This window comes from Rhinoraja longicauda, chromosome 5 (assembly GCF_053455715.1).
Source record: "Rhinoraja longicauda isolate Sanriku21f chromosome 5, sRhiLon1.1, whole genome shotgun sequence".
Lineage (NCBI taxonomy): Eukaryota > Metazoa > Chordata > Chondrichthyes > Rajiformes > Arhynchobatidae > Rhinoraja > Rhinoraja longicauda.
In genome coordinates this window covers 63,798,121-63,819,995 of record NC_135957.1, presented here as the reverse complement: position 1 = coordinate 63,819,995, position 21,875 = coordinate 63,798,121, and positions in this window count along the sequence as shown.

Below are 21,875 nucleotides of genomic sequence, written 5' to 3'. Positions count from 1 at the left end.
CTTTGTAATATGGATATGTTTCACGACATCACTATTCTCTTCCCTGAATTCCCTAGTTTCCATGACCTTCATGGTAAATAGAGACAAGAAGTATTCACTTAAGTCCTTGCTGATCTCCTGTGGTTATCACAGACAATCATGTTGATTCATAAGAGACCAAGACCTTATTCTCTCTTTAGTTACCCTTTTGCTCAGAATTTACTTATTTCTCCGATACCTTTCAACCTGTTTGCAAATATGAAAATAGGTGGAGGGGCAGGTAGTGTGGAGAAAGCAGGGACTCTGCAGAAGGACTTGGACAGGTTGGGAGAATGGGCAGAGAAGTGGCTGATGGAATATAGTGTAGCAAAATGTGGAGTTATTCATTTTGATGCTAAGAATAAAGGTGTAGACTATTTTCTAAATGGGGTGAGAATACAGGAATCGGAGGTGCAAAGGGATTTGGGAGTGCTGGTGCAGGATTCCCAAAATGTTAATTTGCAAGTTGAATCGGTAGTAAGGAAACCAAACTTAATGCTAGCATTTGTTCAAGAGGGCTTGTATACAAAAACAGGGATGTAATGTTGAGGCTCTACAAGGTGCTGGTAAGGCCGCATTTGGAATATTGTGAGCAATTTTGGGCACCATATATGAGAAGGGATGTGCTGGCTCTGGCGAGGATCCAGAGGAGGTTTACAAGAATGATCCCAGGAATGAGTAGGTTAACCTATGATGAGCCTTTGTTGGCACTGGGCCTGTACTCACTGGAGTTTAGAAGAATGAGGGGGGATCTCATTGAAACATACAGAATAGTGAAAGGCTTGGATAGAGTGGATATGGAGAGCGTGTTTCCGCTAGTGGGAGAGTCTAGGACTAGAGGTCACAGCCTCAGAATTAAAGGACGTTCTTTTAGGAAGGAGATGAGGAGAAATTTCTTTAGTCAGAGGGTGATGAATCTGTGGAATTCTTTGCCACAGAAGGCCGTGGAGGCCGTCAGTGGATATTTTTAAGGCAGAGATAGATAAATTCTTGATTAGTACAGGTGTCAGAGATTATGTGGAGAAGGCAGGAGAATGGCGTTAGAAGGGAGAGATAGATCAGCCATGATTGAATGGTGGAGTAGACTAGATGGGCCGAATGGCCTAATTCTACTCCTATTCCTTATGACCTTGTCTGCTAAAGCTCTCATGTCCTCTTTTTACCCTCCCGATGTCCCTTTTAAGTGTTTTCCTACATTCCTTGTATTCCTCGAGGGATTCACTTGATCCCAGCTCCCTATACAAATAAACTTATTGATATGTTGCTAATGTATAGTTTAGAATCAGAATAACCTTTATTGTTATCCAAAAAAAAGACTTTTGAACGAAATTCCGTTACCCACAGTCCAACAATAAGAGCAATGAAAATAAGCAATAACACACACAATCACAAACCAACACAAAACAAAAAAAAGAAACATCCATCACAGTGAGTCTCCTCCAGTCACCTCCTCACTGTGATGGAAGGCCAGAATGTCTTTTCTCTTCCCCCACGGTCAGGCTGTTGAAGTTGCCACGTTCCAGGCCGCGCCGGACGGTGAAAGGTCTGCAGCGGGCCGACCCAAGCCCCGCGATCCGGGGCGGGCGAAGACGTTGCCGCTGCACGTTTTTGGTGATGTTTTTGGAGTTGTGTGATGTTGTGCAGATTTGCCTATTGGAACATGCCTAGCAGGCCAGAAGATACAATAAAAAAGTAGGAGAAGTAGAAAGCAAATGGCTGGAAGGGTTTGGCTGGTAATCTGTTATATCATCATATCATATCATATATATACATATATCACACAGTTTAATATAGTTCCTTTGGGTTTATACTTTTCTTGTTTTTTTTCCTGAATTCACTTCATTAACTCATGTCATATAATTGAACTGACTTTTCCAAACACACTTTGCTCAAATTTACCCCAGCTGTTACTTTGCACTTGGGTCGTGACTTTTACAGCTTTATAGACCAAGTTGGGCCCAAACCTCTCCTGCGTTGGTGCAGCACCCTCTCCTCCCCGTCTCCCCCTCCCCCCTCCTTTCCCTTCCCCCTCCTCCCCTCCCCTCCCCTCCCCCTCCCTCCCACCCTACCCCTCCCACCTTCCCCCTCCCTCCTCCCCTCCACTCCCCTCTCCCCTCCCTCCACCCCCTCCCCCCATTCCATCCCCCTCATCCCCCCCTCCCTCCCTCCCTCCCCTCCTCCACCCCCTCCCTCCCTAGGAGATTGATTTAAACTTTAAAATGTGAATAACTAAAAATATAACACCAATTTCATTGAAACTTCTTCCATTAGCACCAAAGGGATGACGGTGAGTAAGGTGAGCCTAAAATTGTCGCGCTATCGAGTACTGTTTTGGCTGTAGTTCAGGAACAAACAACCAAACAAACAACAGTTTTAGTATATAGATATTTCCTGAATGTGCACCTCCCATTCGCTCATTAGTTTAGAGTTCCATCAATTACCCATTATTTGATTTGTTTTAAGTAGAATCTGTTCCAGTGGAACATGTTTCCCTAGAATTGTTCCCAGTCTTCAATCAAAATACCTGTTTCCTACACCATTAATTTTCGCCATCTATTAAACTTAATTTATGCTAAGTTGTATATCCCTTTGCCTATTTATGCATTGGATAGGTAACAATCCTAAAGTTATAAGTGGTGGGATGAAACCAGAAAATCCTGGATAAATTCAGCTGGTCTTGCAGCACCTGGGCAGAGAGAAAAAGTTATAATGTTAACTTGTTTTCTCTCCCCACTGATTTATCTGATTTGCTGAACACTTCCAGCACTTTGTTTCCACTTCAGATTTCCAACACCTGCATTGTTTTGTTTTGCAGTTTGTAAAAATAATTAATAGGTTTTATTTGATTAAGTAGAAATGCTGAGAATACTCAGAATTCCAGGTAGCAACGTGAAGAGAGAAACAGGGTTAAGTTGACGGCCTTGGCTTAGAGCCAAACGGGCTAATTCTCTGGATCTGACCCAGAATCTTTGGTAATTAATGAGTTACCAGAATTCCCGGACTCTCGGATGAATTCAGGGGAAGGGGGTTTCTCTTCGTCTTCTCTCAGTTTTCCTTGCCTCTTCCCTCCCAGGTGGGAAGGACCCTGAATCATGTCTTCAGTGGGTGGCGGCTGGCACATTGCCCGTTTCGAAATAGGCAACGGATCAGCCACCTCGCAATCAGGACCCGCATCAATGGGACACTGGAGGGAAGGAGTTTTTCTGCACATGTCTCCCACGTATTTTGGCAAGGCTGTGTTTAAATGCATTGTGAATTTTATGAAAGAAAAATGGTTTAAGAATGAATTTGCTTTAATGTAGGCTGTTACGTGGATGGAAAAGGAAATGTTACCATTTTGCTCATCTGACCCTGCATTGTTTATACTTTGGGAGAGATTTTTGTGCTCAAGAAGCAATTAGTGTACAGGGAGCAATTCCTCCTTGGCTACATTTGTGAGAACATTGGGTCCCATTTGTACTCAATTTTGTTTTAGCTTTATTGGATTTTCTTCATATGTGCAGAGCCGATAACTAAAATAACTGTCCCAAATTTCTGAAGCTTAATAGGATTTATCATAAGTAGAAACAAAGGTCAGCTTTTGCGTTTGTTTGGGATGGAGATTTGCGGTATCGCTGGTGGTGAAATGTCTAGTTCAGGTGTTTGAAAAGTGCAATACCTCTGGTGTTTCTCACAATAGTTTTGTATAATGATGTGATTCAAATGTTTGGTGTGGCTGAATTTGAGCTATTGAGTGATTTTGAGTCAGCCATTAGTATGGAATAAAATGTACATGCTACCTGCAATTGCATTTTTTGCAGTAGGACCTCCTAAACTCAAATCCTTTCACAATAAAGGCCAACATGCCATCAGCTTTCTTCACTGCCTGCTGTACCTGCATGCTGAATAAGCATGATAAAAAGAAAGAAACAATTGATGGGTGCAAAGAAATCATAGTTGTTATCATGGAATTACTATGTGGAGAATCTTCTTTGCTTATCTCAGTTACCCACTCCTTTACGTGTTGCACTATCATCCCTTTTAACAGCAGAGATGTATTTACTATGTATAATTATCAAGAATTACATTGAGATCTTGATCACCTGGATCCCAAAATGGCGGCGCTGCCCTAGCAGCTGCGGCTTACCTGCGGTCCGTTTGTCTTTGTGTTTTTGTTGTTTTTTTTGGTGTTAATTGTAGATGTGATGTCGTGTTTTTTGTGGTGGTGTACTATGTGTGTGGGGGTGGGTGGGGGAACTGTAAAATTTTAAATTTGTCCCTTCCGAATGGAGACGCGACCTTTGTTTTCTGGGTCGTGTCTCCGTTCCTGCTGCGGCCTACCATCGGCCAAACACCTGGAGCTGGCGGCCTCCACCCGGGACCACCTGGGCTCTGGATCGCAGAGCCCGCGGACCGGACTTACCATTTGCGGAGCCGGCTGTCTTCGGAGGCTGTGGGAGCGGTTGCGACTCGCCTTCGGAGACTTCGGCTCGGGCCGCGTGGATGCCGACATCGGGAGCTCTGGCATCGGCAGCGCGTTCGCCCGCCCCGGATCGCGGGGCTTGGGTCGGCCCACCGCGGACATTGGGGGCTTCAATGTCGGGAGCCACGACCGCCCCAACGTGCAGCAGCTGCGGCATCGGCAATGTCTTCGCCCGCCCCGGATCACGGGGCTGGGGTCGGCCCGCTGCGGACCTTTCACCGTCCGGCGCGGCCTGGAACGTGGCAACTACAACAGCCTGACCGCGGGAGAAAACGGCAGGGGAAGAGAAAAGACATTCTGGCCTTCCATCACAGTGAGGAGGGGACTGGAGGAGACTCACTGTGATGGATGTTTCTTTTTTTGTTGTTGTGTGTTTTGTGTTGGTTGGGGTTGTGTAATTCGCTTATTTTATTGCTCTTATTGATGGACTGTTGGTGACGAAATCTCGTCCAAAAGACTTGTTGTTTGGATGACAAATAAAGGTAATTCTGATTCTGATTCTGAATTTTGATTCTGATTCTGAAGTGAGCTACAGAATGGCAAAAGTGGTTCAAATTAGATAAGTGCGAGATGTTGTAGCGACCATAGAGAATGGTCCAGGTCGTCGAACCCTCGGATTGGCCAGCGAGGTCACGTGGGAACGCGACCATAGGGATTGGTCCAGAGAGCGACATCGCTGATTGGCCAGCGATGTCATGTGCGCGTTTGGCGCCCGATTTAGTCAGTTCGGCGAAGTCTTCAAGGAAGACAGTAAGTTTGTATTGGTTGTCCCTTACCTTGTTGTTTAACTCTGTATTCGAATATTGCGGCTGCAATAAACTCCTCTTACAACCAACAAGTTTCGGACTCGCTATATTGGTGACCCCGACGTGATCTGGACGATCACCGACTGAGCAGGAACCCGACGCCTCGTTGACGATGACCGAGCAGGGCACACCGGAGTCAAGCGCGGCAGGCGTTCATCTACCGTTGTTTTGGACGCACGCACCGCAAGCTTGGTTTATCCACGCCGAGGCTCAATTTCATATAAAGAAGGTGTCGGACGAATCCACGAAGTACTTCTACCTCGTCAGCGCTCTATCGCCGGACACAACCAAGCGCGTGATGCGGTTCATCGTGAATCCACCTGCGGAAAACAAGTACGAGGCCATGAAGAAAGTATTACTGCGAACCTTCGGGTTTAATAAGCATGGCGGTGCGGCAAAACTTCTGCACCTACCGGATCTTGGAGACCAACTGCCTTCAGTCCTCGTGGCCGAAATGATGATGCTAGCCAGTGAGCATACGGATTGCCCTCTGTTCGAACAGGCATTCCGCGAGAAACTTCCCGAGCATGTCCGACTGCTGCTCACGGATTGTTCTTTTAAGGACCCCGAAGCATATGCAGCGAAAGCGGACGCGCTCATAGCGGCAAAAAACAAGGCAAGTGGTTCGATCAACAAAGTCTCGACATCAGTGACCACGCCACAGCGACGGCAAGATGGCGCCACGTCTCCCGCCAATTCTCCGAAAGCCCGCCAAAAAGATCCGCACAAGCGCGGCTGGTGCTATTATCACCTACGATGGGGTAACGGATCCCGCAACTGTCGTTTGCCTTGTACCTTCGCGGGAAATGCCTCGGCCGATCGTACATAGGGGCAGTTACGATTGGCCAGAACCGGCGCCTCTATGTCCATGATCGATTCACGGTCACAGAATTTTTGGTAGACACGGGAGCCATCGTCAGCATAGTGCCGCCGACCGACCTCGAAACCAGATCGAGTAAGACAGGTCCCACCCTCATCGCGGTTAATGGCAGCCCAATTCGCACTTTCGGTACACGGAAGATGTCCCTTGTGTTAGGCCTCCGCACGTACGAATGGCCATTCATCATAGCCGACGTCAAACAAGCGATCCTGGGCGCAGATTTTCTCTGGGCTTTTTCACTGGTTCCTGATGTCCGCGGTAACGACCACCGACCCTCTGCCGAAGATGAGCACGTCGCTCCGACAATCGCCTCCTCGCCCAGCCCTACTGTCCAGGCCGTCGTCGCGGCCCCCGACTCGTATGCTGCGATTCTGGCAGAGTTTCCAGAGCTGCTCGTCCAACGTTTTGACACACCTTCGGCTAAGCACGGTGTGGTCCATCACATCCGCACCGAAGGCCCTCCCGTTTTCGCTCGGGCCAGGAGACTACCGCCAGACAAACTGGTGGTGGCAAGGGCGGAGTTCAGGAAGATGGAAGAAATGGGAATTGTCCGTCAGTCTGACAGCCCGTGGGCCTCGCCGTTACACATGGTCTCCAAGGCATCTGGGGGGTGGAGACCCTGTGGCGATTATCGGCGTCTCAATGCTGTCACCACGGCTGATCGCTACCCCATACCGCACCTACAGGATTTTTCATCTGGGCTGGAAGGAGCGGTGGTGTTTTCCAAAATCGATTTGGTGCGAGGATACCATCAGATTCCGGTGCGACCGGAGGACATACAGAAAACTGCAACTATTACCCCGTTCGGGTTGTTTGAATGGTTGCGTATGCCTTTCGGTTTAAAGAACGCGGCACAGGCTTTCCAGCGACTGATGGACCGCGTGGGCCGGGGTTTACCCTTTTTGTTTATTTATTTAGACGACATCCTGGTCGCCAGCCCCTCAGTGCAGGAACACCAGGCCCATTTGCGGACCGTGTTCCAACGGCTCCAAGACCACGGGCTCATTATCCAACCCTCCAAATGTCAATTCGGCCTTCCTGCTCTTGATTTTCTAGGGCACAGAATTACCCCTGCCGGCGCCTCCCCTTTGCCCGAGAAGGTGGAGGCTATCCGGGCATTTCCCAGGCCCACCACAGTAAAAGGGCTGCAGGAGTTCGTAGGCATGGTTAATTTCTACCATAGGTTCGTTCCGGCAGCGGCGCGAGTCATGCGCCCGCTTTTCCAATGCCTTGCAGGGAATCCGGTAGAGTTGTTGTGGTCCCCGACCGCAGAGTCGGCTTTTACAGCAGCTAAGGCAGCCTTGGCAGACGCCACCATGTTGGTCCATCCGAGCCCCTCCGCCCCCACGGCCCTGACGGTTGACGCCTCTGACGTGGCGGTGGGCGGGGTTCTGGAGCAGCAGGTCGGTGGCCGTTGGCAGCCTTTAGCGTTTTTCAGCCGGCAACTAAATTCGGCCGAGCTGAAGTATAGCGCATTTGACCGAGAGCTTCTGGCTCTCTATTTAGCTGTTCGTCACTTCAGGTACTTCCTCGAGGGCCGCCCATTTGTGGCATTTACGGACCACAAGCCATTAACATTTGCTTTTTTGAAATTGTCTGACCCATGGTCGGCCCGCCAGCAGCGGCACCTGACTGCTATCTCCGAATTTACCACCGATGTCCGTCATGTCGCGGGTAAGCTTAATGCCGTTGCTGACGCCCTGTCTAGACCTGCTTTTCCCCCTATTTCGGCGGTGGACTGCGAAGTGGATCCCCAGGAGCTTGCGGAGGCACAGCTCCTAGCGGATACCGTTTCGGCTTACCGGTCCACCACTTCGGGATTGAAGTTGGCCCAGGTAGCTTGTGGGTCGGAGGGCACGAAAGTCTGGTACGATGTTTCTCTTCCCCGTCCCAGGCCGGTAGTACCGCCCTCCCTTCAGCGCCGGGTTTTCGATGCCATTCATGGGCTGGCGCACCCGTCCATCCGCTCCACCTCTGCCTTGGTAGCAGCGAGGTTTGTCTGGCATGGCCTGCGGAAACAGGTAGCGGGGTGGGCACGTTCCTGCGTGCCCTGTCAGACCGCTAAAGTCCAGCGCCACGTCCAGCCGCCCGTACAGGATTTCGAGGTCCCGGCTGTTCGTTTTTTCCACATCCACGTGGATTTGGTCGGGCCTTTGCCTTCCTCCCGGGGCTACACCCACCTCCTCACGGTGGTGGATCGGTTCACCCGGTGGCCAGAGGCTTTCCCATTGTTTGATATTTCATCAGCGTCTTGTGCTAGGACTTTGGCCCTTCATTGGGTAGCTCGTTTCGGGGTCCCGGCAGTTATTACCACTGACAGGGGGCCACAGTTCACTTCGTCCCTCTGGGCTGCGCTGGCAGAACTGTACGGGTCCAAGTTACAACCCACGACTGCATATCACCCCCAGGCAAATGGACTCGTAGAAAGGTTCCTCCGCCAACTTAAGGCGTCCCTCAGTGCAAGGCTTGAAGGCCCGGACTGGGTAGACCAACTCCCTTGGGTTCTTTTGGGCATCCGGACTGCTCCTAAGCCAGATCTCGGTGCGTCGTCCGCAGAGCTAGTATATGGCTCGACACTTCGAGTACCCGGAGATCTGTTTCCGGACCCTTCAGACCTGCTGCCTACAGTCCCATCAGTGTTAGCATCTCTCCGGGAACGGGTGGGCTCCCTGGCTCCAGTTCCGACTTCACGTCATGGGTGTCCCATGGTACACGAACCGTCTTCCCTGAAGGACTGTGAGTTTGTTTTTCTGCGTAAAGATGCCCATCGCGCCCCGTTGCAGAGGGTCTATCAAGGGCCGTTCCGGGTTTTACGTAAGGGAACGGCTACCTTCACCTTAGACATGTGCGGCAAGAGTGAGCTCGTCTCGGTGTCCCAGCTCAAACCTGCCCATTTGGACCCAGATCAACCAGTCCTGGTTGGTCAAACCCCTAGGAGAGGCCAACCTCCGTTAGTTCCGCTCAGTACGGGACCCCCCGTTCCGACAGTTCCTCCAGGACCCCCCGTTCCGGCAGTCCCTCCAGGACCCCCCGTTCCGGTAGTTCCTCCAGAACCTCTCGTTCCGGCTGTTCCGCCAAGTCCGGAACCTCCGGCTCCTGTGGTTCAGGCTGTCCCTCTCCGTACTCGTTATGGTCGCGAAATCCGGCTCCCTGCTAGGTTCCGCACCTCGGGTTCTGGGGGGGGTCATGTAGCGACCATAGAGAATGGTCCAGGTCGTCGAACCCTCGGATTGGCCAGCGAGGTCACGTGGTAACGCGACCATAGGGATTGGTCCAGAGAGCGACATCGCTGATTGGCCAGCGATGTCATGTGCGCGTTTGGCGCCCGATTTAGTCAGTTCGGCGAAGTCTTCAAGGAAGACAGTAAGTTTGTATTGGTTGTCCCTTACCTTGTTGTTTAACTCTGTATTCGAATATTGCGGCTGCAATAAACTCCTCTTACAACCAACAAGTTTCGGACTCGCTATAATGTGAGATTTTTGAAGTCAAACCCGGGTAGGACTTTCACAGTGAGCGGCAGGGGCCTAGTAAGTGATGTAGTGCTGAGGAATCTATGAGTAGAAACACATTGATCCCTGAAAGGAGCGTCACAGGTAGACAGGATAGTGAAGAAGGTTATTTGGCATGCTAGCTTTTCTCAGCCATGGAATTGAGTTCTGGAAGTTGAGACATTATGTTATAATTATACAAGATGTTTGTGAGGCCACACGGAGTATTGTGTTCATTTATGGGGGACCTTGCAACAGGGAAACTGCCATTAAGCTGGAAAGCGTGAATAAAAAATTTGCAAGGATGATGCCAGGACTCAAGAGACTGAGTTATAGGGAGAGGTTACTCTCCCTAGTTCCTAATTAATAGCGTTATAACTTGCCTTACTCTAATTCAGTACCTTCACACAAGGTTCAGAATTATCCTTATTCCAAACAAAACTTATGGATATGTGAAGGAAGGAACTGCAGATGCTGGTTTAAACCAAAGATAGACACAAAAACTTGGAGTAACTCAACGGGTCAGACAGCATCTCTGGAGAAAAAGAATTGGAGACGTTTCGGTTTGAGACCCTTCTTGTGATCACTGTCGCCAAAATGTTTTTCCACTGAAACACCGGTCACTTGCCAGACTCATTTCCCAACACAAGGTTCAGTATATTCCCTTCACAGGTTGGACTGTCCACATACTGTTTTAAGATGCCCTCTTGGATACACCTAACAACTTATTTTCCATCTCGGACTTTGGCACTGAGCAAGTCCCAGGCAATATTGGGGAAGTTAAAGTCACCCACTGAGGCAACACTGATACTTTTTGCATCTTTTTGTAAGCTGTCTACATCTCTGTTCCTCTATCTCCCGCTGACTACTGGGTGTTCTACTGCACAATCCCATTAGAGTGATTGTACCTTTCTTATTTTTGAGCTTTACCCATATCGCCTCCGTGTACGAATCTCCAGCAGGGTCTCTCCGGGAACGGCCGTGACACTTTTCCTGATTAGTAATGCAACTCCCCCACCTCTTTTATCTCCTTCCCTATCATATCTGAAGCATTGCAACCGTGCTACATTGAGCTGCCAGTTGTGTTCACACAACCGTGTTTATAATGACTACAATTTCAGAGTCCAAGCACCGGCTCTATGTTCACCTGCTTTACCCACAGGGGAGGGTGGTGGAGGGGAGGAGGGGGGGGGGGGGGGGGGGGGCGGGGAGGGGGGGGGGGGTGGTGTAGTCACCAAATTGGAAGGGTGGAGTTAAAAGGATAGAGAGTACAGCAAAAGTTACAGAAGTCTCCAGAAGTATTAGGACAGAAAGTGTTGTGGAAATTACAGAGATGTGGCAGCAAGAGGATCGGAGCTGGGAGCTGAATATTCAAGGCTATACGTCCTATTGTACAGACAGACAGGTGGGCAGAGGGGGTGGGTAACTCCGCTGGTAAGGAATGAAATTTGGTCCTTAGCAAGAGGTGACATAGGATCAGAAGATGTAGAGTCATTGTCGGTAGAGCTAAGAAATTGCAATGGTATAAAGACCCTAATTGGGAGTTATTTACAGGCCTCCAAACAGTAGCCTGGATATTGGGTACAAGTTGCATCAGGAGATACAATCGGCATGTAAGAAAGGCAATGCTCTACAGTGGTAATGAGAGATTTCAATATGCAGGTAGACTGGGAAAAATAGGTTGGTACTGGACCCCAAGAAAGTGAATTTGTAGAGTGCCTCCGACGGTTTCTTAGAGCAGCTTGTAATGGAGCCTACCAGGGAAAAGGCAATTCTGGATTTAGTGTTGTATAATGAACCAGATTTGATAAGGGAATTCAAGGCAAAAGAACCACTAGGATAAGATTTAACCTGCAATTTGAGAGGGGGAAGATGAAATTAGATGTGAGTCAAGGACAGTATAAAACTAAAAGAGAAGGCATATAAAATTGCAAAGATTAGTGGGAAGCCAGAGGATTGGGATGCTTAAAAAAACAAACAAAGGTAACTAAAAAGGCAATATGGGGAGAAAATATGAAATATGAAGGTAAGCTAGCCAATAATATAAAAAGGGATATTATTCTCTCTCTCTCTCTCTCTCTCTCTCTCTCTCTCTCTCTCTCTCTCTCTCTCTCTGAAGAGTTTCTTCAGTGACATAAAGAGAAAGAAAAAGGCAAGAGTGGACATTGGACCGCTGGAAAATGATGCTGGAAAAGTGGTAATGGGGAATAAAGAAATGGCAGAGGAATTGAATAATTTTTTTGCACCAGTCTTCACAGTGGAAGACTCCAACAACGTGCCTGAAATTCGAGAGCATCAGGGGGTGGAAGTTAGTGAACTGGCTATTACTCAGGAGAAGGTGCTTGGGAAGCTGAAAGGGCTGAAGGTGGATGTTACCTGGACTAGATGGACTGCACCCTAGGGTTCTGAAAGAGGTGGCTTTAGAGATGTGGGGGCATTAATCGTGATTTTTCAAGAATCACTAGAGTCAGGAGTGGTTCCAAATGATTAGAAAATGACCAATATTACCCTACTGTACAAGAAGGGAGCAAAACAGAATAGTGGAAACTATAGGCCGGTTAGTCTGACTTCAGTGGTTGGTAAGATTTTAGAGTCCATTATAAAGGATGAGGTTATGGAATACTTAGAAGTTCATGATAACATAGGCTGAAATCATGGCTTTGTGAAGGGGAGGTATTGCGTGACAAATTTGCTGGAATTCTTTGTAGAAGTAAATAGCAGGACAGACAAAGGAGAGTCAGTAGATGTTGTTTACCTAGATTTTAATAAGCTGCCACATGTGAGGCTTCTGATGAAGATGGGAGCCCATGGTGTCAAAGGGCAGATACTAGCATGGATAGCATAAGAAAATAACTGCAGATGATGGTACAAATCAAAGGTATTTATTCACAAAATGCTGGAGTAACTCAGCAGGTCAGGCAGCATCTCGGGAGAGAAGGAATGGGCGACGTTTCAGGTCGAGACCCTTCTTCAGACTGATGTCAGGGTGTGGGACAAAGGAAGGATATAGGTGGAGACAGGAAGATAGAGGGAGATCTGGGAAGGGGGAGGGGAAGAGAGGGACAGAGGAACTATCTAAAGTTGGAGAAGTCGATGTTCATACCACTGGGCTGCAAGCTGCCTAGGCGAAATATGAGGTGCTGTTCCTCCAATTTCCGGTGGGCCTCACTATGGCACTGGAGGAGGCCCATGACAGGAAGGTCAGACTGGGAATGGGAGGGGGAGTTGAAGTGCTCGGCCACCGGGAGATCAGATTGGCCAACGCGGACCGAGCGCAGGTGTTGAACGAAGCGATCGGCGAGCCTGCTTTTGGTCTCGCCGATGTAAATAAGCTGGCATCTGGAGCAGCGGATGCAATAGATGAGGTTGGAGGAGGTGCAGGTGAACCTCTGTCTCACCTGGAAACTGTTTGGGTCCTTGGATGGAGTTGAGGGGGGAGGTAAAGGGACAGGTGTTGCATCTCGTGCGGTTGCAGGGGAAAGTGCCCGGGGATGGGGTGGTTTGGGTAGGAAGGGATGAGTGGACCAGGGAGTTACGGAGGGTACGGTCTCTGCGGAACACAGAAAGGGGAGCGGATGGGAAGATATGGCCAGTGGTGGGGTCCGGTTGTAGGTGACGGAAATGTTGGCGGATGATTTGTTGGATACGCTGGCTGGTGGGGTGGAAGGTGAGAACGAGGGGGATTCTGTCCTTGTTACGAGTAGGGGGAGGGGGAGCAAGAGCGGAGCTGCGGGAATTAGATGAGACCCTAGTGAGAGCCTCTATAATGGAAGAGGGGAAGCCCCGTTTCCTGAAGAATGAGGACATCTCTGATGCCCTAGTGTGAAACACCTCATCCCAGGCGCAGATGCGGCGTAGACGGAGGAATTGGGAGTAGGGGATAGACTTTTTGCAGGGGACTGGGTGGGAAGAAGTGTAGTCCAGATAGCTGTGCAAGTCAGTGGGTTTATAATAGATGTCAGTCACTAGTCTGTCTCCTGTGATGGAGACGGTGAGGTCCAGAAATGGGAGGGAGATGTCGGAGATAGTCCAGGTATATTTAAGGGCAGGATGGAAATTGGAAGTGAAGTGTATGAAGTCAGTGAGTTCTGCATGGATACAAGAGGTAGCACCAATGCAGTCGTCGATGTAGTGGAGGTAGAGTTCGGGGATGGGGCCGGTGTACGCCCGGAACAGTGATTGTTCGACGTACCCGATAAAGAGGCATGCATAGCTAGGGCCCATGCGAGAGCCCATAGCTACGCCTCTGGTTTGGAGGAAGTGGGAGGAGTCAAAGGAGAACCATAACAGGTTGGCCGGCATGCCAGAAGGCAAAGATTTGCAATAAAGGGGACATTTTCTGGTTGGCTGCCAGTGACCAGCGAAGTTGGCAGATGGAATATAGTGTAGCAAAGTGTGGAGGCATGCATTTTGGTGGTAGGAATTATCTAAATAGAGAGAGAATCCAGAAATCGGAGGTGCAAAGGAACTTGGGAGTGCTGGTGCAGAAGTTAATTTGCAAGTCGAATTTGTAGACAATAGACATAGACAATAGGTGCAGGAGTAGGCCATTCAGCCCTTCAAGCCAGCACTGCCGTTCACTGTGATCAAGGCTGACCATCCACAATCAGTACCCGTTTCCTGCCTTCTCCCCATATCCCTTGACTCCGCTATCTTTAAAAGCTCTATCTAACTCTCTCTTAAAAACATCCAGAGAATCGGCATCCACTGCCTTCTGAGGCAGAGAATTCCACAGATTCACAACTCTCTGAGTGAATTTTTTTTTCTCATCTCCGTTCTAAATGGACTACCCCTGATTCTTAAACTGTGGCTGCTGGTTCTGGACTCCCCCAACATCGGGAACATGTTTCCTGCCTCTAGCATGTCCAATCCCTTAATAATCTTATATGTTTCAATAAGATCCCTTCTCATCTTTCTAAATTCCAGTGTATACAAGCCCAGTCGTTCCATTCTTTCAACATATGACAGTCCAGCCATCCCGAGAATTAACCTTGTGAACCTATGCTGCACTCCCTCAATAGCAAGAATGTCCTTCCTCAAATTTGGAGACCAAAACTGCACACAATACTCCAGGTGTCGGCTCACCAGGGTCCTGTACAACTGCAGAAGGACCTCTTTACTCCTATACTCAACTCCTCTTGATAAGAAGGCCAACATGCCATTAGCTTCCATCACTGCCTGCCAGTGAAAGCCCATCAAGTCTACTCCGCCATTCAATCATGGCTGATCGATGTCTCCTTCCTAACCCCATTCTCCTGCCTTTTCCCCTTAACCTCTGACACCTGTACTAATCAAGTACAAGTGTACTGTTGGCCCGCTGTACTGTTGGCTGCGTTTGATGGAGCTTCAGCTGAGTGCTAGGCTGCAGGTCTCACTGGTCATGGTAGGCATTGCCCAGCAGGCCGGTATATCCTTGGATATCCTCCAACCTCATCTACTGTATCCGCTGTTCCAGGAGTGGACTCCTATATATCGGCGAGACCAAGCAAAGACTGGGCGATCGTTTCGCTAAACACCTCCGCCTTGGCCTACGTGATCTTCCTGTTGTCAAACATTTTAACTCCCCTTCCTACTCCCACACTGACCTCTCTGTCCTGAGCCTCCTCCACTGTCAGAGTGAGGTCAAATGCAAATTGGAGGAACATCACATTATATTTTGCTTGAGCCGCTTACAACCCAGCGGTATGAATCTTGATTTCTCTAAATTTAAGTAACCCTTGCATTCCCTCTCTCTCCTTTCCTCCCCCACCCTAGTTGTCGTACTAGTTTCACTGTTGTCCTGTTGAGTTTCACTGTCTGTATAACTCGGTACCTATTCCACAGCCTACAATGGATCATTGTGGGCTCCACCTTTCCTTGATCATCGCTGCTTTTTGCATGTTTCATTTATTTGTTCTATGTGCCATCTATATCTCTTGTTCCCCTTTTGCCTGCCTCTCAGTCCGAAGAAGGGTCTCGACCAGAAACGTCACCTACTCCTTTTCTCCAGAGATGCTGCCTGACCCACTGAGTTACTCCAGTTGTTTGTGTCTAGCTTGAAGTTCTTAACCATTTCCACTTCGGCACTATTGATGCTGATTGGGGTATGAACTCCACCACGCTTCCCGAAGTTAGTTCCTTCGTCTTGCTCTCAATGTGGGAAAGGTTGGAGAAATGTGGACTTTGGAATTCTGGTTCAGAAAAGAAGACACAAAATGTTGGAGTAACTCAGCGGCTCAGGCAGTATCTCTGGTGAACATGAATAGGTGATGTTTCGGGTTGGGACCTTTCGGGAGCGACAATATTGTCCTGATACAAGGTTACTAAGCTTCCTAATGATAATGATTGTGAGGAATGCCAAAATGATTCCCATGGAGGATTAGCCTGATGATTGTGGTGGGATGAAGGGGAAGCGTCCGAATGCTGGCTGGGGTAGGTGGGAAACGCTGTGGAGGTGCAATCCTGGTGGTGCTGCTAACACATAGAAACATAGAACATAGAAAATAGGTGCAGGAGTAGGCCATTCGGCCCTTCGAGCCTGCACCGCCATTCAATATGATCATGGCTGATCATCCAGCTGAGTAGCCTGTACCTGCCTTCTCTCCATACCCCCTATCCACGTGTTGATAGGTAAGAAACAAGTCCAAAAAATGATCAAATCACATCATCTGCAGAATAATGTGACATCATGACCTCGTACTAAATAATAATAATAATAATAATATATTCCTTTATTTGTCCCACACCGGGCAAATTTGCCGTGTTACAGCAGCAAGAGACATTCATTATAAATAAAAATAAAGATAAGGATAATTGTCATAATTTACTGTGTTTTTACTGTTGCTGTTGACTGGTCTGTTGACTGGTCTGCTGGGAGTAGCGCTGGTTGTGCAGTCTCACAGGAGCTGGAAGGAAGGACCTCCGATATCTCTCCTTTACACACTTGGGGTGAAGGAGTCTGTCACTGAAGGAGCTACTCAGTGCAGTGACAGTGTCCTGCATGGGGTGGGATTGGTTGTCCATCAGCGATGTTATCTTTGCCATCATCCTCCTCTCTCCCACAGCCTGCACTGAGTCGAGGGGGCAACCCAGGACAGATCAGTCATTGTTAAACTGCATCAAAAATCATCATAATTCTTCTTTTACTGGCTTCCTAATAAATGGTCTTTGTATTTGTTGATCCTCATTAGGGCTACAGAATATGTCCACCAGGAGGAGCTAATTAGCAAAGGAAACTGTATTCTGCATCACCTTGACGAGTTTAATATTGGTAAATGGGAGCATATAATTAATTTGAACAATTACAGCATTACTTTTTACCTCAAATGAAATGGAGGCTGGTATCTCATACAGGACTATTGTCTATTGTCTATTGACAGAGGCAGGATATAGGTTAGAGGTTGGTATAGAGTGTGGTGAGGGAAAGGTTGGAGATCAGAATACGCAGAGAAAAGTGGCAAGGGAGGAAAGAAGGTTGGTTTAAACCGCAAGTCTATTCATGCAAGAGGCCTGAAGGGTAAGACAGATGAGCTTAGGGCGTGGATAGGTACGTGCAACTGGGACATTGTAGACATTACTGAAACTTGGTTAAGAGAGGGGCAGAACTGGCAGCTCAATGTTCCAGGATACAGGTGCTGCAGGAGAGACAGGAGTAATTATAAAAGAGGAGGGGAGGGGAGTGGGGGGGGGGGGGGGGGGGGGATGTGGGTGAGGGGGGGGGGTGCATTATTGGTTAAGTCAGAGGTGACATTACGGATGGTTCATCTAATGAAACTATATGGGTGGAGCTGAGGAGCAGGAAAGGGATGATTACAACAGACCCCCAAATAGTTAAACGGGAATTAGAAGAACAAAATGCCAGGAGATTGCAGACAGCTGCAAGTCAAATAAGGCTGTTATAGTAGGGGATTTTAACTCTCCCAATATTGACTGGAAAAATCATAGTGTGAAATGTTTAGATGGGGGGCAGTTTCTCAAAGGTGTTGAGGAGAGTTTTCTCCAACAATATGTAGAGGGTCTCACATGTGAGAGGGTGACACATGATCTAGTCTTGGGAAAATGGGACAGGCAAGTGAATGGTGTTCTTGGAAGAGCCTTTTGGGACCAGTGATCAATTAGGTTTAAGATAGTTATGGATAGGGACAGAGAGGGCTCACGTGTTAAAATGCTAAATTGGGGTAAGGCCAACTTTCAGGGTATGATAGAAAGTCTTGCTCAAGTTGACTGGGGCAGGTTGTTTGAGGGGAAAGGAACATCAGCCAAGCGGAATGTTTTTAAAAGCGTGCTGACAAAAGCTCAGGATATGCACATCCCTGTTAGAACTGTGTAATAGAACTGTGTCAAAGTATTCGTGTAGTTATGCATATGTCTAATAGAACAGTGTCAAAGCATTCATGTACCATAGTCCCAAGCGCTCAATAAAAGCCTTTTCCGTTTAAACCCTGGTCTTCAAATCTGGTCTGGTTGAATTTTTCTGCACTATCAATGCTCCTGCATCTAAGTCCAGTGACTAGAACCGTAGGGGGTGAGTGGGTCGAACCACTCACGGGGAACCAGTGTGCGCGGCCTGGTCGAGGGACCAGAGCAAGGCACAGGGACCTTAGGTCGGGCGAAAGCTCGGCGCAGAAACCCCTTACAAGGGTCTGATACATAGGCAGTTCAGTAGGTTGGGACTCTATTCCTTGGTGTGCAGGAGGATGGGTGATCTTATAGAGGTGTAGATCGGGTAGATGCACAGAGTCTCTTGCCCAGAGTAGGTGAATCGAGGGCCAGAGGACATAGGTTTAAGGTGAATGGGAAAATATTTAATTGGAATCTGAGGGGTAACTTTTTCACACAGAGGGTGGTGGGTGGATGGAACAATCTGTCAGAGGAGGTAGCTGAGGCTGGGACTATCCCAACATTTAAGAAGCAGTTAGACAGGTGCATAGATAGGACAGGTTTGGAGGGATACGGACCAAATGCTAGCAGGTGGAACTAGTGTAGTTGGGACATGTTAGCGGGTGTGGGCAAGTCAGCCTGTTTCCACACTGTATCACTCTATGACTCTATGAGTAGACCACATAGCCCCACAATCCTGCCTCACCCTTCAATGTGATCATGGCAATGTATGTTGGCCTGAACACTTTGTTTCAAAAATGTATCCACCTCCACCTTAAATAAATATAATGATCGGGCTACCACAGCCCTCTAGGATCGAGATTTGCAGCGATTCGCCACCTTCTGCAGAATAAATTTCTACACACCCTTTTTGTCGTGTTCCATATGATGTTGTCATGTCCTCTTATTTGAGACCCACTAGTTTAAAATATTTTTGTTGGAAGGTGCCTGGAATATATCTGGCACAAATGTTATTTGCTCCAATCAGCACTAAACTGTTGTGTGAGTTAGCATGAAGTGTTAGCATGAAGATAGACACAAAATGTTGGAGTAACTCAGCAGGACAGGCTGCATCTCTGGAGAGAAGTAATGGTTGACGTTTTGGGTCGAGACCCTTCTTCAGGGGAGAGGGAGACATAGAGGTATGAGAGGGTAAAGTGTGAAAATGCGAGATCAAAGGGGACGATTAAGTAAAATGTAGAATGGATCATTGTTATCTGAGGCGAAGCTGACAACGAGGCATACAATCAGTCAAATTTAATTAGGAGGACAGTGAAACTAGTCGAAGAAGTAGGATGGGGAAGGATGGAGAGAGGGAAATCAAGGCAAACTTGAAGTTAGAGAAGTCAATATTCATATTGTTGTAAGCTGCTCAAGTATGATTTGATTTTTGTTTATGGTACACAACTTGCCAATGAAAGGACTAACTGGTCTAGACCTCCAGTGCTCAAGGCTGACAACTATGATCCATACAAAAATTATTAGAAGCACAAGTGGGTCAATTGAGACAGTGATGCCATGGGCCATCCCGTTAATTATGCCTGCTCCACCATTCAATCAGGTCATAAGTGTAATCTCAGATCTGCTTTCCAAATTAACCGCTTGCTTATTGCTAATCTATTTACTTCATGTTTAAAAAAAATTAAAGTTTCTGGTTTCACTCCCCTTTCTGGAAAGAAGTTACAAAGATAATAGACCAAGATATTAGTCTGTTTTCACAGGTTCGCCTTATTGCGCATTTGATGTGTTTATGTGATTATGAAATAAAAATATGCAGGAAATTATGCTGTACCCAAACCACTGAGAGAAAAAGAAAATGCCATCTCTTACAATTATTATAACATATAACAATATAACATATAACAACTACAGCTTGGAAACAGGCCTGTCCGGCCCTACCAGTCCACGCCGACCATTCTCCCTGACCTAGTCTCATCTACCTGCACTCAGACCATAACCCTCTAATCCCCTCCTATCCTGCATTTAATTTACTCTTAAATAATAAAATCGAGCCAGCCTCCACCACTTCCACCGGAAGCCCATTCCATACAGCCACCACCCTCTGAGTAAAGAAGTTCCCCCTCATGTTACCCCTAAACCTGACCTAAATTCAGCCATCCCTTTGACCCCAGCTTAACCGATACAATCTTCCTTCATAAGGCATTTGAGGTTGCAGACCAGTAAACATTCTCAGAACTGCTCCAAACAGATTCACATCCCTCCTTAAAATACATTGAATCACCAGTGTGATCTCACCAATGCCCTATGTAACTGAAAAGTAATAACTCAACTTTCTACTTAATTCCATTTGCAACAAATGATAATATTCTGTCAGACGCAAGGAAATGAGCTGCTGGTTTACAAAGAAAACCCCCACAAAGTGCTGGAGTAACTCAATGGGTCAGGCAGCATCTCTGGAAGACGTGGATTGACAACGTAACGAGTTGGACCCTTCCCCAGCTGACATTTTGTCAGCAAGCCTCAGTAATTACTGTACCTGCAAACCAGCCTCCTGTGAATCTTGGCCAATAGAGAACATTCAGACGGGAATAATCTGCTCAAGTTACTTACAGTCTTTTATCTATTCTAGTTTTGAGGCAGTTATCTCACTGTAATAATATTTTTGCCAAAAATATAGTTTAGACATTTTTCTTTTACCCAGTAAGTGTAGATGGGACATGCCAGCTTGTGTTTGGAGCAGATAACAATCATTTCAGTATAGTGTTTAATGAATAAGTGCCAAAAAAAAAGAATAGTTGTGAAACTGGTCTCTTTGTATAATTTTCATTTGTCCGGAACTTGGTTCAGAATCCACCACTCACAATCCCAGCACAAACTCTGAACTAGTGTGTGCAGTTATAATCTTCAGAAATAAACAGCATTTTACATTGTTGTCATGTGTACCACTGTGTACAAATACCTGATAAAAGGATAGTGTGAATAACATTTAGTGCAAGATAAATAATAATAATAATAATATATTATGGCGAGTCCGGAAACTTGTTCGTTGTAGAAGAAGTTTATTGCGACAGCAATATTCGAATACAAAGGTTAAACAACAAGGTAACGGACAACCATCAAAAACTCACTGTCTTTTTCGAAGACTTCTCTGAACTACTCTTTTCGGGCGCCAAAAACGCACATGACCTCGCTGTCCAATCAGCGATGTCGCTCTCTGGACCAATCCCTACGGTCGCGCCCTCACGTGACCTTTCCGGCCAATCTGAGGGTTCGACGACCAGGACCACTCTCTATGGTCGCTACATGACCCCCCCCAGAACCCGAGGTACGGAACCTAGTAGGGAGCCGGATTTCGCGACCAGAACGAGTAAGGAGAGGAGCAGCCTGAACCACAGGAGCCTGGGATTCCGTGCTTGGTGGAACAGCCTGAGCGGGGGGTTCTGGACTGATCGGGACTGCTGGAGGCCGGCCTCTTCTAGGTGGTTGGCCGACCAGGACTGGTTGGTCCGGATCCAAGTGTGCAGGTTTCAGCCTGGACACCGAGACGAGCTCACTCCTGCCGCCCACGTCTAAGGTGAAGGTAGCCGTCCCCTTACGCAAAACCCGGAACGGCCCTTCGTAGACCTTCTGCAGCGGGGCACGATGGGAATCTTTTCGCAAAAACACAAACTCACAGTCCTTCAGGGAAGGTGGTTCGTGTACCATGGGACACCCATGACGTGAAGTCGGAACTGGGGCCAGGGAACCCACCCGTGCCCGGAGCGAAGCTAAAACTGATGGGACTGGAGGCAGCTGTTCGGGGGGGTCCGGAAGCAAATCCCCGGGTATTCTAAGTGGCGAGCCATATACTAGCTCCGCGGACGGTACCGAGATCTTGCTTAGGAGCAGTCCGGATGCCCAGA